Here is an 11541-nt window from a genome sequence, read left to right as displayed (position 1 = left end):
CACAGCCTCAAGTTGCGCCAGGAGAGGTTTAGATTGGATATCAGGAAAAATTTCTTCATGGAAAGGGTTATGAAGCATTGGAACAGGCTGCCCACGGAAGAGGCTGAGTCACCATCCCTGGAGGTATTTAAAAGATGAGTATATGTGGTGCTTAGGGATATTGTTTAGTGGTGGACTTGGTAGTGTTAGGCTAGTGGTTAGACTTGATGATCTTAAAGGTCCCTTCCAACCAAAACAACTCTATGATTCTATGAAATGTAGTTAATACCACATAATAGAACAAAAACTAGCAGCAGCTAGATTTGACTGCTAGCACAAAGAAGCAAAACAGCATTTACTAGCTGTCTCAGTAGAGCACATAGTGTGTGTTAAATGCTAAGAAGCAGTCTTCCCCATAAGCAATTTTCAGACAGTTGAATCCACAATGCTAAAGCCAGTTTATAGTTGCTTTTAGTTTTATTTTCATTATTGAAACAGACCATTTTTACACTGCCTTGGTCTCTCTTATAAATTATTCCTACGAACCCTTACACATAAGTAACTTTATGTGAGTCACTCTCTCAGTAAAGCTCTATACATACATACATACACAATTATTTGCAAGATCAGGGAGCTGAACTGTGTGTAGAACACAGCAAACATCCCCTTCTCACAGACAGTAACTGAGTGTGCCGCAGAGAGCTAGAATAGTTTGTCATTTGTGAAGAATAATGCCTCAAAACCATATACAATATAATGAAAATCCTCTTAATATTACTAAGCACAGTATGTCTGCTTACATACTTCCATGTATTTTTGAAGTACTGTGTATACAAAGCCCCGGAATACCTTCTAGCTCCTAAGTAGCATAATCTTGATCACAAGATTGATTGTTTGCAGAACACTAATGTTGGAAGTCAGTATGGCTTCTAGTGAATCGTTCATGGCCAATTCGAGATCTGAAATGACAGTGGTTAAAAATTAAACAGTTAATAATCAACAACTGCCTTAAATACTATTTTGAAGTGAACATTTGTATGCTATTCACTCATTTTAAAGCACCTGGAACTAAGAAAATAATGCTTTTTCAAATATTTGAACTTTTGCCAATGTATTGGCTTGCCTTGTTTCTCAAATGTTTTGCTGATTTATGGATTCTTTTAATACAAGGATTTTTCTTCTGTCGGCATAACATAATAGAAAACTGAAAGCTGACTAAAGCTCTGTAGAACCCTCGAAAAAGGTCTGTCTAAAAGTAGGCTATTGTATAAAATAAACTGAATAGAATTTTCATACCAGCTGAATCATATGCAAACAACAAGAAGGAAGACAGAACAGAGACAAATTTCAACAAGGGACATGAAGTCAATGAAGAAAATTATGTTCCTTGACCAAGAAGCCAAGATATCATTACAATAAAGATGACTCTATAAGTCATAACAAGTAGACCCAAATCGCATATAACTCTGCAGATTTTCATATCACATCTCCCATTGGGTTACAAGAACACCATTTTGGGGGTCAGAAGGATGTAATCAGGACATGATGTGGTCCACTGAGTTCAAGAAGAAAAATATTGCAGACCTATTGCTGTAAATTGTAACTGGCAATAAAAGCAACAGACCTGTCCAGACTAGAGAAGAAATTACCTATAAGTCTACAAAAATGTCTGGAAAACACAGAACTACATTTTTCAAAATAAACGAAATACAATGAAATATGGGCAATATGTCCTGCAAGTATCTTCAGTAATGTGTTTTGAATGCCAAACCATTGCACTTTTTGGCAATTAATAAGCAACAACTAACAATAAATGAACATGGAATATGTGATACTGATGATGTTTGTGAATTGTAGCTCTCTGGTGTTATCGTAGTAAAAATGTTTCCCATAACAGCAACCAGCTACATCATTTAGTGGTGTTTCTAGACCGTGGCTCTCTAGATAAATAACATTTGGGTTAAAATGCTCCTTTTGTACTGATGACCTGCACGAGCCTACACAAACCCTATACTTTGGGTACTCCATTAGTGCATTGGCTTCAAGCAGAGCCACTCCGTCCTGAACTTCACCCCTGAAGTACTGAATTAAAACAAAGATTCTTTGCAGTGTTTCCTTAAAATAGAGCAAAAGTTTTAATCCATTAGTCTTGGCCATAAACTAGTGTCATATACTGCCAGATAACTCTGTACAACTTTTTAATCACTGCTATAATTAGTGATGTTTTATTTTATCTACGGCACAGTTCAGTTAGCACACACGGCAAAGGAAATACCACACTTTCACTTGCAAGACATGTCATTTTTATACTTGATTAAACTTTTGTGTTATGTGGAAAAAATATAACCTTTATTTTCTAATTTCTATGTTAAGGATAGTTTTTCAGTGGAGAAGGTTGTTTGCTTTGTTTGAATAAATCCTTGATCAAAGGTGTTTATCTTGTGTTTTCAGAAGAGGAGCATCACAGACTAAAGCAATGAATATATAAAGAGAGACGCAAATTCAAGAAATAAACTGTGACAGCAGCATACTGATAGGCAAGCAGTTTGAGATACTGAGAAATGTTTTGACTCTGCATCTAAAGATAGATATTTATACTTACGATAAATGTATGCCTGATTTATCCAGGGATATATTTCCCCCAGTAAAAAGGGGCTAAAGCCTTTTGACAGTTGCACCTTCAGTTCACAGATTTTAGGATATGATTCAACTCAATGTACAATGAGGAAATCCATTCCCTTGTCCTGAGATAACAAAAATTTTCTTCTACACAAAGTGAAGCAGAATTACTGGAACTGTTTGTAATAGCATAGAGGTCTATCTTGCTATTTATTGGGCTCATGACCTTCTAGCTATGGCTAAAGTAAAAAATGACGGAAGAGGTAACTGTTTTAAGTCTACAAATGTAGTTATTCCAAAATATCATTCATTTCACAAAATGCACTGAGAGATATTAGAAGCTAAAAAAAAAAAATCAGACTGTTCTGCTTCCTGTCAAGGGTTCAGTAGAAGTGACATTCATTCAAGTTTGTAATTCTCAACAGTTTTGAGATTCATAATTCTGAAGTGACATAGTACAGAAGTCATTACAGTGCATACTTATATATTGTATTATAATATGTTGTGTTACATTTGTTGTATATGTAAATATATATGTTTGCTTTCTGGTTCATAACTGAATAATGCTATTGCAGTATTACATATCTAAATGATTTTTCTGCTACAGTCATGATAGTTGCTGTAAATGTGAATTTTTATAGTGGTGTTTTATCTAAACGGGCATTTATATAGTTACTTTATTTAAGTTTCTTCTGGGGTAAGTACACAACATTAAAAAGAGTATTCAAAAGGGAAGAGGGTTATCTATTCTTATTAGGAAAAAGCTAGTCTGCTGCAAGTAATTTTTGTAACATTGATACAGGCTAGAGGCATTCTGCTGGTTTAGAAGTAGAAAGCATATCTCACTATTTAGCCAATGACCCAGCCAACCCTGTTAGATATCCTGTAAAACTTTCAAAGACTTCTTTTATAATTTCTGGTTATCATCCTTCCTGAAGCCAAAAGCACTTGTGATTAAGGAAGACTTGTGGCTTTTACTGAATTTAAAATAAAGTTAAAATCCAGAAATCTGTGACAGAAACAGACACTGTTCCAGCTGTTGAAAGGTAATTGGATTAGAATAATGAGCACATATTTCTGTTTGGTAATTATTGTACTTCCCTCAAAAGACTATTGTGCAAAGGTAATTGTACTGGAGAGCTTCAACGATGTGCTTTTATTTCCACAGCTACTGTGTTTTACAAAGTGCAGTGCTGATGATATCAGTTTAATTTATTACAAGGGGATGAAAGTATATTTTATAAAATATTATATATGTTCCAACATCTGGTCTATGAAGTGAAACACTGGGATGTTTTAATGGTAAGGTGAAAAGAACAGGTATACATATGTTCACTGGGACTATACTGTGTGGGTGACACTGGCCTAAATAGGCTGTGGTCTTTGACTCAGGGAACTCACTGAGCCTTGCTTGTGAGTCTGGTTTATAAGCAGCAGCACCCTCAGATGAGTGGCAGTAGACTCTGGACTTGCAGCTTCAAGAGGTACAATCTCACAGGCACGACCAGAGCTGTAGAGGCTTCTCTTCTACTACCCTCTACCATAATGTCAAATAAGTAATGAAATGGTCTAAGTCAATCTGTACAACTGAAACCCTGGCTTGGAAGATCTGTAGTCTAGATTTAGGATGATTGTTTTTTTGTCCTGTGAGTGAAATGGGACACAAACCATGCTTAAAGCTCAGACTCAGGCCGCACGGTAGAGGCATTTACAGTCTATGGGTATACTAGGAGACCTGAGAGCTCTTCTGAATTCCCGTGTCTGGATGTTCACCTGAGCTGTTGCCAGTGCCCTTGATGGCTTGAGACCCATGCAGACCCCTACTTCCAATCCACTAACCTTCACTGTCATAATGAGAACTTTGAGTTCTAATTTCCAAAGGACACAAAAAATAAGTGAGTGAAGAAATGGGAGCTGTGATAAGATCTAAACAGGTGCATGATGCGGAGACTATGAATCCCACTGCCATGTATCCCAATGCACTCCAGTAACTAGGTTCAGATTAGCTGTAGTGTCCCTGCATTGTAGTAAACTGTGTTGATTAAACCTCCCTTGAGGTTATGAGCAAGCTGTCACTTCTAAAACAACCATCAGTCTCTTTGGTATTATCCAAAACTAACAGCTTAGAAGCCCCAGGAGCAGAGAGCAATTAAGCATTGCTGCAGTTCACATTTGGATATTCTCCTGAGCTGTGTCAAATTCAGATTGCCTCAATCTTTATGTACAAATCTAGAGACCATATTTTCTCTCTGATATATTGAGGGGAATATTTAAACTATAGCAAAAAGAGGAGATACTGTTCTCCTAGGTATAGCTTTAAATGTCTTCGCAGCGGCTTATTTCTTGGTAGATAACGTTGCTTTCTCATTTGCTGTTGGATATAAATGCAGAAAAAAAAAAAGAAAGTAAAAAGACACTGTTTTTGAACTTCTCACCAATCTGCTACTGATATTGCAGTTATTTAGGAGTTTTAAAGTATATATCAGAATTGTAGCATCAAAGTCATCAAGCATATCTTGTAATATCAAAAAAATTATATTGGAATAGGGACAGAGAGAAGTATAACAAGTCTACTTCGCTTTTACTTTCAGTGCACATTATTCTTTGCTTGAGTACATGGTTAACAGCATTTAGTAAATAGCATTGCAAATCCCAGTGATTTTGTGAATTTTAGCACACATGATTTTCCACTGGATATTTTTAATATTTTTTATTATTTATCTTTTTTTTTTTCTAATTGGAAAAGCACATTTCACCCCCACAGTGAACAGACATGAATTTCAAGTGACCAGTCATGTAACATAGATAGTATACGGTAATTATAGTTAGTAATACAGAGAAATCTAGGTATCTTGATTGCACAGTGACATGATGGATTAGAAATTAGTAGCTGTTTGGGTAAATTTAATGACCTGGATTCTCCTATTACTTTAGGTGTGCTACAGTGTAGGTATCTATATCTGTTTCCTTTTATAGCCAATGAGAGAGAAACGGTGGTTTAGGGTGCAATACAACAGACCTATTTTAGACCTCTACCTCAGGACAGTGCTTTGAACTGCTCCTTAAAAGTGCTCATTTCTCCTGGGTAATTCACTGTATCTTGCACATTTCTGCATGTAAGCAGCTGCATTTTACTCCCAGGTATTCCCCATTCAGTGTCTCCAAAGCAAAGCAGCCATAAACTGTAAAGCAGACATCCCCAGAATAACCACTCTTTTCTCAAGTAGTACAGAAGCATAAAATTTCTCCATAATTTTCTCAGCACCAGGGCAATGGCTAGGTGAAACGGATATGACTAGTCTATGACTAGACTAACAGTATTTTGTTCATCAGGGATTGTAGGACTTTGTAACAACTTGTTTTGTTTTTCAGCCATCCCAAACTTAGTCTCTCTCTATATATTTACACGATACAACTGATGATGAACATTTTAACCTGCTACACAAGAACCTCAAGCATGATGGTCCACAGGATGGGACCACTCCTCATACATTTCTATTTCTGCCTCCACAGATCTTGAAACCACTTTAACATGACACAGAGGGGATCTTGTTAAACTCACTCTATATAAAAGCCTGAAGAGAAGGAGGAGAGATGTGAGTCTGCCTCTTTCAGGCTCAAAAAAACCCCTTCTGAGCCTAGACAATTCCCAATTTATAAATATCTATTAGACAATCCTACCAAATTGGGCAATTGTGGCACCCTTTTCATTACCCCAGGGGAGAATCTTGTTTCATTCTTTGAAAGAGGAGCTATAAGTAAACAACTTACCTTCTAGGCAGGGTACTGTGTCAGGGATCACAAGTGGCTGGAGGCATCTTCCGATGAGCTTTCAGTCAGTCAACAGACTTCAGAGATGGTCAGGCTGTTAGATATATACCTGTCATCAGTGATTCCCATACTCACATCAAGGTAGCTCCTCAGGTGGACCAGAGGTTTCCTGGATTCGATTCTGAGTTGCTTAGTTCTCTCCAGGTGTTATGTGGGAAGACATAAATCTAACTCTGAGCTCTGAATCCCACTGTGTGCCCAGGAAGAGAAGTTAAAGAGGAAATCTATCAAATTCTTATTTTTGATCTAGGTAATTCTCTTTCTGTGGCTCAATACACTCTGTATTATTCCCTGCAACAGCCTCAACAGAAGATAATCATTGGCAATGCTGGCTGAGTCATGTAAACACTTATTCCTGTCATGTGAGAATATCTGGATGATTAGGCAATCCAGACAGAGAAGCTGCCTCTATCCCTGGTTAGTCAGGTCTTCTTAAAATTGGATAATGTAGTGGATATCCTTGACAGAAGACCCCAAATATTTGAATTATGAAGAAGTACGTGAATAAAAAAATCTATTCAATGTGTTGGGTTGGGGTTTTTTTGGGGGGGGATTGTTTTTTTTTTTCCCTTAGGAAGGTCTGTTTTAAGCTCCTGAATGCAAAGGAAGGTAAAAACGCTGCCTGCAGTCTGGAATTCCACATCTCACTTTCCTACAGGTAAAAGGACTAAATACACTTATTCTCTACCTAAGGAATAATCTATGCAGCTTTCCAGTCTTTTATGGGTGGTGCAGTAGGATAGGGATGTCATAAATACTAAACCTAGACTCAGTCTTCGAAAAAGGAGATCAGAACCTAAACTGAAAAAATCTGTACTACCTATTGACATAAGCCTTGAGAAACAGGTTGAAACCTTAAGGATCGTAATGATCCCTACCAAGATGAGGTAAGGGGAATACTACTGATGAATAAAACAAGCAAATGATCAAATTTGCAAAGGGCAATTCTGTAAAGTAATGCTTTTGGAAAAAAAAAAAACAAAAAAATCAGAACAAAATAGGGGTTTTTTTGGTTGTTGATTTTGTTTATTTATGGATGTTAGAAAACAGAAAAATAGATGTCTATGGAACTGGGGCAAAAGCATGTAGTGGTCCACAGTGTTAAGAGGTCAACTAAAGTCTAGAAGGAAAGGAGAAATGAACAAAAAGAATGTTGTTACCTAGATGAAGAAAAGCGATTTCTATATTATCACTAGAACTGTGCTGAAATTAAAATCAGATAAGATATTGTTGTGAGCAATGATTAAAGAGACGAGAACAGCTATTGGTTGTTGATTGGAGAGGTAGCAAATGAGTCAGGAGTGATGAAAGGAAATGCTTTGATTGGTAATTGGAGAAATGAGATGCTCTTTTTTTTTTCAAGCCTCTGATGAGAAAATAAAGGTCATATATTAGGTAGCACAGTTTCTCTTGAAGACTTTGTAACAAGGGGGCTGAAGGATGGGTTTTTAGAATTGCCAACACTAAGCAAAGGTAAGACAGCTGGGCCAATTGTCAGCAGCTAGAAGCAGATCAGGAAGGTAAACTTTTTCTTTATATCACTAGGTAAAAGATGTGAAAGGTTGCAAAAGTAAATAAATAAAGAAACTGTGTAGATAAAATGGAGAAAGTACTACTCTTAAGGAAACTGTTACAGGTAGAGATGACATTATTGCTACTTCAGACAGAAGTATATTATATTCACAGAATAAAACTGCTTTGTTACCTCAAAAGAAACTCTGGAAAGAGAAGAGTAGCCATTTGATTTGAGGTAAAAATTAACGTTATGGGATATTTAACAAGAACAGTTAGTGGCCTCAAAAATTAAAGATAAGTAGGAGTTAGATTCTGTATACCAGAGGGATGCTCAGTAGAGCTTCACAGTTATATCATAGAATCATAGAATCATAGAATCATAGAATGGTTTGGGTTGGAAAGGACCTTAAAGATCATCTAGTTCCAATCCTCTTGCCACGGGCAGGGACACCTTTCCTCTAGACCAGGTTGCTCAAAGCCTCATCCAACCTGGCCTTGGACACCGCCAGGGAGGGGGCATCCACAGCTTCTCTGGGCAACCTGTGCCAGTGTCTCACTACCCTCACAGTAAAGAATTTCCTCCTAATATCTAATCTAAATCTATCCTCTTTCAGTTTAAAACCATTACCCCTCCTCCTATCACTACATTATCCATACTGTATAGGGAGCAAAGATAATACCAGCAACAATTTTCACATATTTTCTCAAATATCAATGTCAGTTCTACATTTTTTAACAGTATTTACTCATACTGTCAATCTGTGGTTGTTCATCAGTAATATATATTCGCTAAACTAAAAGAAAAATAAAAAATTCAATATCCGCTTCAGTATTTGTTCCGAATTTCACCATGAATACATAGAATCATAGGATGGTTTGGGATGGAAGGGACCTTGAAAGTTCATCTAGTCCACCCCTTCCTGCCATGGGCAGGGACATTTTTCACTAGCTCAGGTTGCTCAAAGCCCTGTCCAACCTGACTTTGAACACTTCCAATGATGGGGCATCCACATCTCTGGGCAACCTGCGTCTGTGTCTCATCACCCTCATCATAAAATATTTCTTCCTTATATCCAGTTTAAAACTACCCTCTTTTAGTTTAAAACCATTGGCCCTTGTCCTGTCACTACAGGCTCTGGCAAAAAGTCCTTCTTCATCTTTCTTATAGGCCCCCTCTATATTTTGAAAGTCCACTATAAGGTCTCCCCGGAGCCTTCTCTTCTACAGGCTGAACAACCTCGACTCTCTCAGACTGTCTTCATAGGAGAGCTGTTCAGCCCTCTGACTAGTTCGTGGCCCTTCTCTGGACCCACTCCAACAGGTCCACGTCTTCTTATGTTGGAGGCCCCAGAGCTGGATGCAGTACTCCAGGTGGGGTCTCACGAGAGCAGAGTAGAGGGGTAGAATCACCTCCCTTGACCTGCTGGCCATGCTTCTTTTGATGCATCCCAGGATATATATGGCTTTCTGGGCTGCAAGTGCACATTGCCAGCTCACAACCAATTTGTCATTCACCAGTACCCTGAAGTCCTTATCCTCAGGGCTGCTCTCAATCCGTTCATCCCCCAGTCTGTACTGGTACTGGTGATCGCCCTGACCCAGGTACAGGACCTTGTACTTGGCCTTGTTGAACTTCATGAGGTTCACATGGGCTAATTCCTCAAGCCTGCCAAGGTCCCTCTCAATGGCAGAACTCAAATTTATATGCAACCTTTTTTATAGGTATTTTATCAAGAAAAAAAAAAAAAGAAAGAATGTGCTCAAAATATGTTTGAGAGGTCAAGCAAACTTCTTAATGTACTTACAGGGAAAAAAAGAAACTTACCTAGAGGTTCATCACTGATAAATTTGTGTCCTCATTTGTCTCATTTGGACTTAAAAGGCAGAATGTATGCTTTACTAGCAGCAGTGATTACACCAAAAAAAAAAAAAATCAACAAGTCATTTAATCCAGTAACTTCTGCCAAATATTTAATAGGATGGCAAGAATTCTTCATAATTAGAACAGATGAAAACCAAAGAAAATAATTTAAAACTGACTTTTTGGCAGAACAAGAGACTTAGGATAGAAAATGTTAAGACAAAGGGAAATGAAACACAAAGGACCTGGTGCTTTATAGATTTCAAGTAGATGAATCTCATTGTCAACTCAACCCAAAATAAAGTAAGTTGCATCTACCTAAAACACAGTGGCACCTTGTGTTTCGTTTTCCCTTATTGCCTCACCTTACCGATTAGTGGTGCACCACAGCCAAGCTTCCTTAAAGCACTGGGTGATTCAGCCAGAGAACTCTCCTGAATGTATTTTGGGAATTGTAGTCCAGATCGGGAGTGCATGCCATGGAATAATTGAAAGCCTATTGGGAACAAAGTACTGTTCCTATGACCTTAGACACAAACAAAATAATATGAATACAACTTGAGATTAAATCTTTCATTTTTTTTTTCCTAACAGAAAAAAAAAAAATAATTAGCAAACCACAATCTTTTCTGCAAAATTTTCTTTCCTTTTTTATTTTTTTTTTAATTTAAGCAAAAATCCTTGATCTGTGTATGACATATATTAAATGATATTTATGTTATTTTTGGAAAAATTTCCATGATAATAAGACAGTGATGAAACATCAGGTTAGGCATATGCACTCCACTTAGTCCAATCTTCTAACTAACAATACAAAAGGTAATTAACGTAAGAAAGTTTTCATACTCTACCCAGACAATATTTTGGTCAAAATATGAAATTATCTCCTAATTTTATTATTTATCTACTATTTTGGTTTGACATATTGGGGTTATTTTGAATTTCATAAAAGGAAGGAAATTGCAGGCATTGTAGCTCTAATGGCACAAATTATGCTGCTTTCAATATTTCCTACCCATACAAACTCACCATGCAGTATGCTGACTTATCCAAATTCTCCCCAATCCTGAAATAATAATTCTAGGTAGACTTGCATAAGAATGGAAAAGAGCCAATGATGTAAATCATTTTTATTCCTTGTTGCACCATTTTTCTTAGTTGTTGTAATGTCCCATCTAAATTGAGGTCACACATCCTAGGGAATTACTGCAGCATGATAACAGGTTGCGTCAGCTAATTTTTATCTTAATTCATAACTCACCATGTTGTGGATTTTATTAGGGTAATCCTAAAGAACTCTGGTGAAATGGAGGCTGGTGAAATAGAAGAATCTTTATCTTTCTTCTTCTGTATGATAGATTCCAGAGGTAACCAGTGGGATTTATTCACATGGTGTGCGAGGCAATCTGTAGAGAGAGTCTTCTGTCATCTTTGATAGGTTATGTGCACCAAATTGAATATCAAACAGCCTGTTGGCATCATCGATCTGTGAAAAAGGTATCTTGTCCCCTCTATTTGGAGCCTTAATTTCTTCTGAATAATAAAAGAGAAGCACTCTTAACATCCTTCCCTACAAATTCTGTCTTTAAATTCATAAATCTACATAGACTGTAGAGTGAATTTTCTGCATCAGGAAAAAAAGTGAATTCTTTGGCCTTACTTGGGTTTTTTTCTTGTTTTTTTAAAAAAAAAATTTTTTTTCTTTCTTTCTTGTTTGCCTTCAGGCTCAATAGTGT

This window comes from Nyctibius grandis, chromosome 2 (assembly GCF_013368605.1).
Source record: "Nyctibius grandis isolate bNycGra1 chromosome 2, bNycGra1.pri, whole genome shotgun sequence".
Classification (NCBI taxonomy): Eukaryota; Metazoa; Chordata; class Aves; order Nyctibiiformes; family Nyctibiidae; genus Nyctibius; species Nyctibius grandis.
This window is presented reverse-complemented; position numbering follows the sequence as displayed.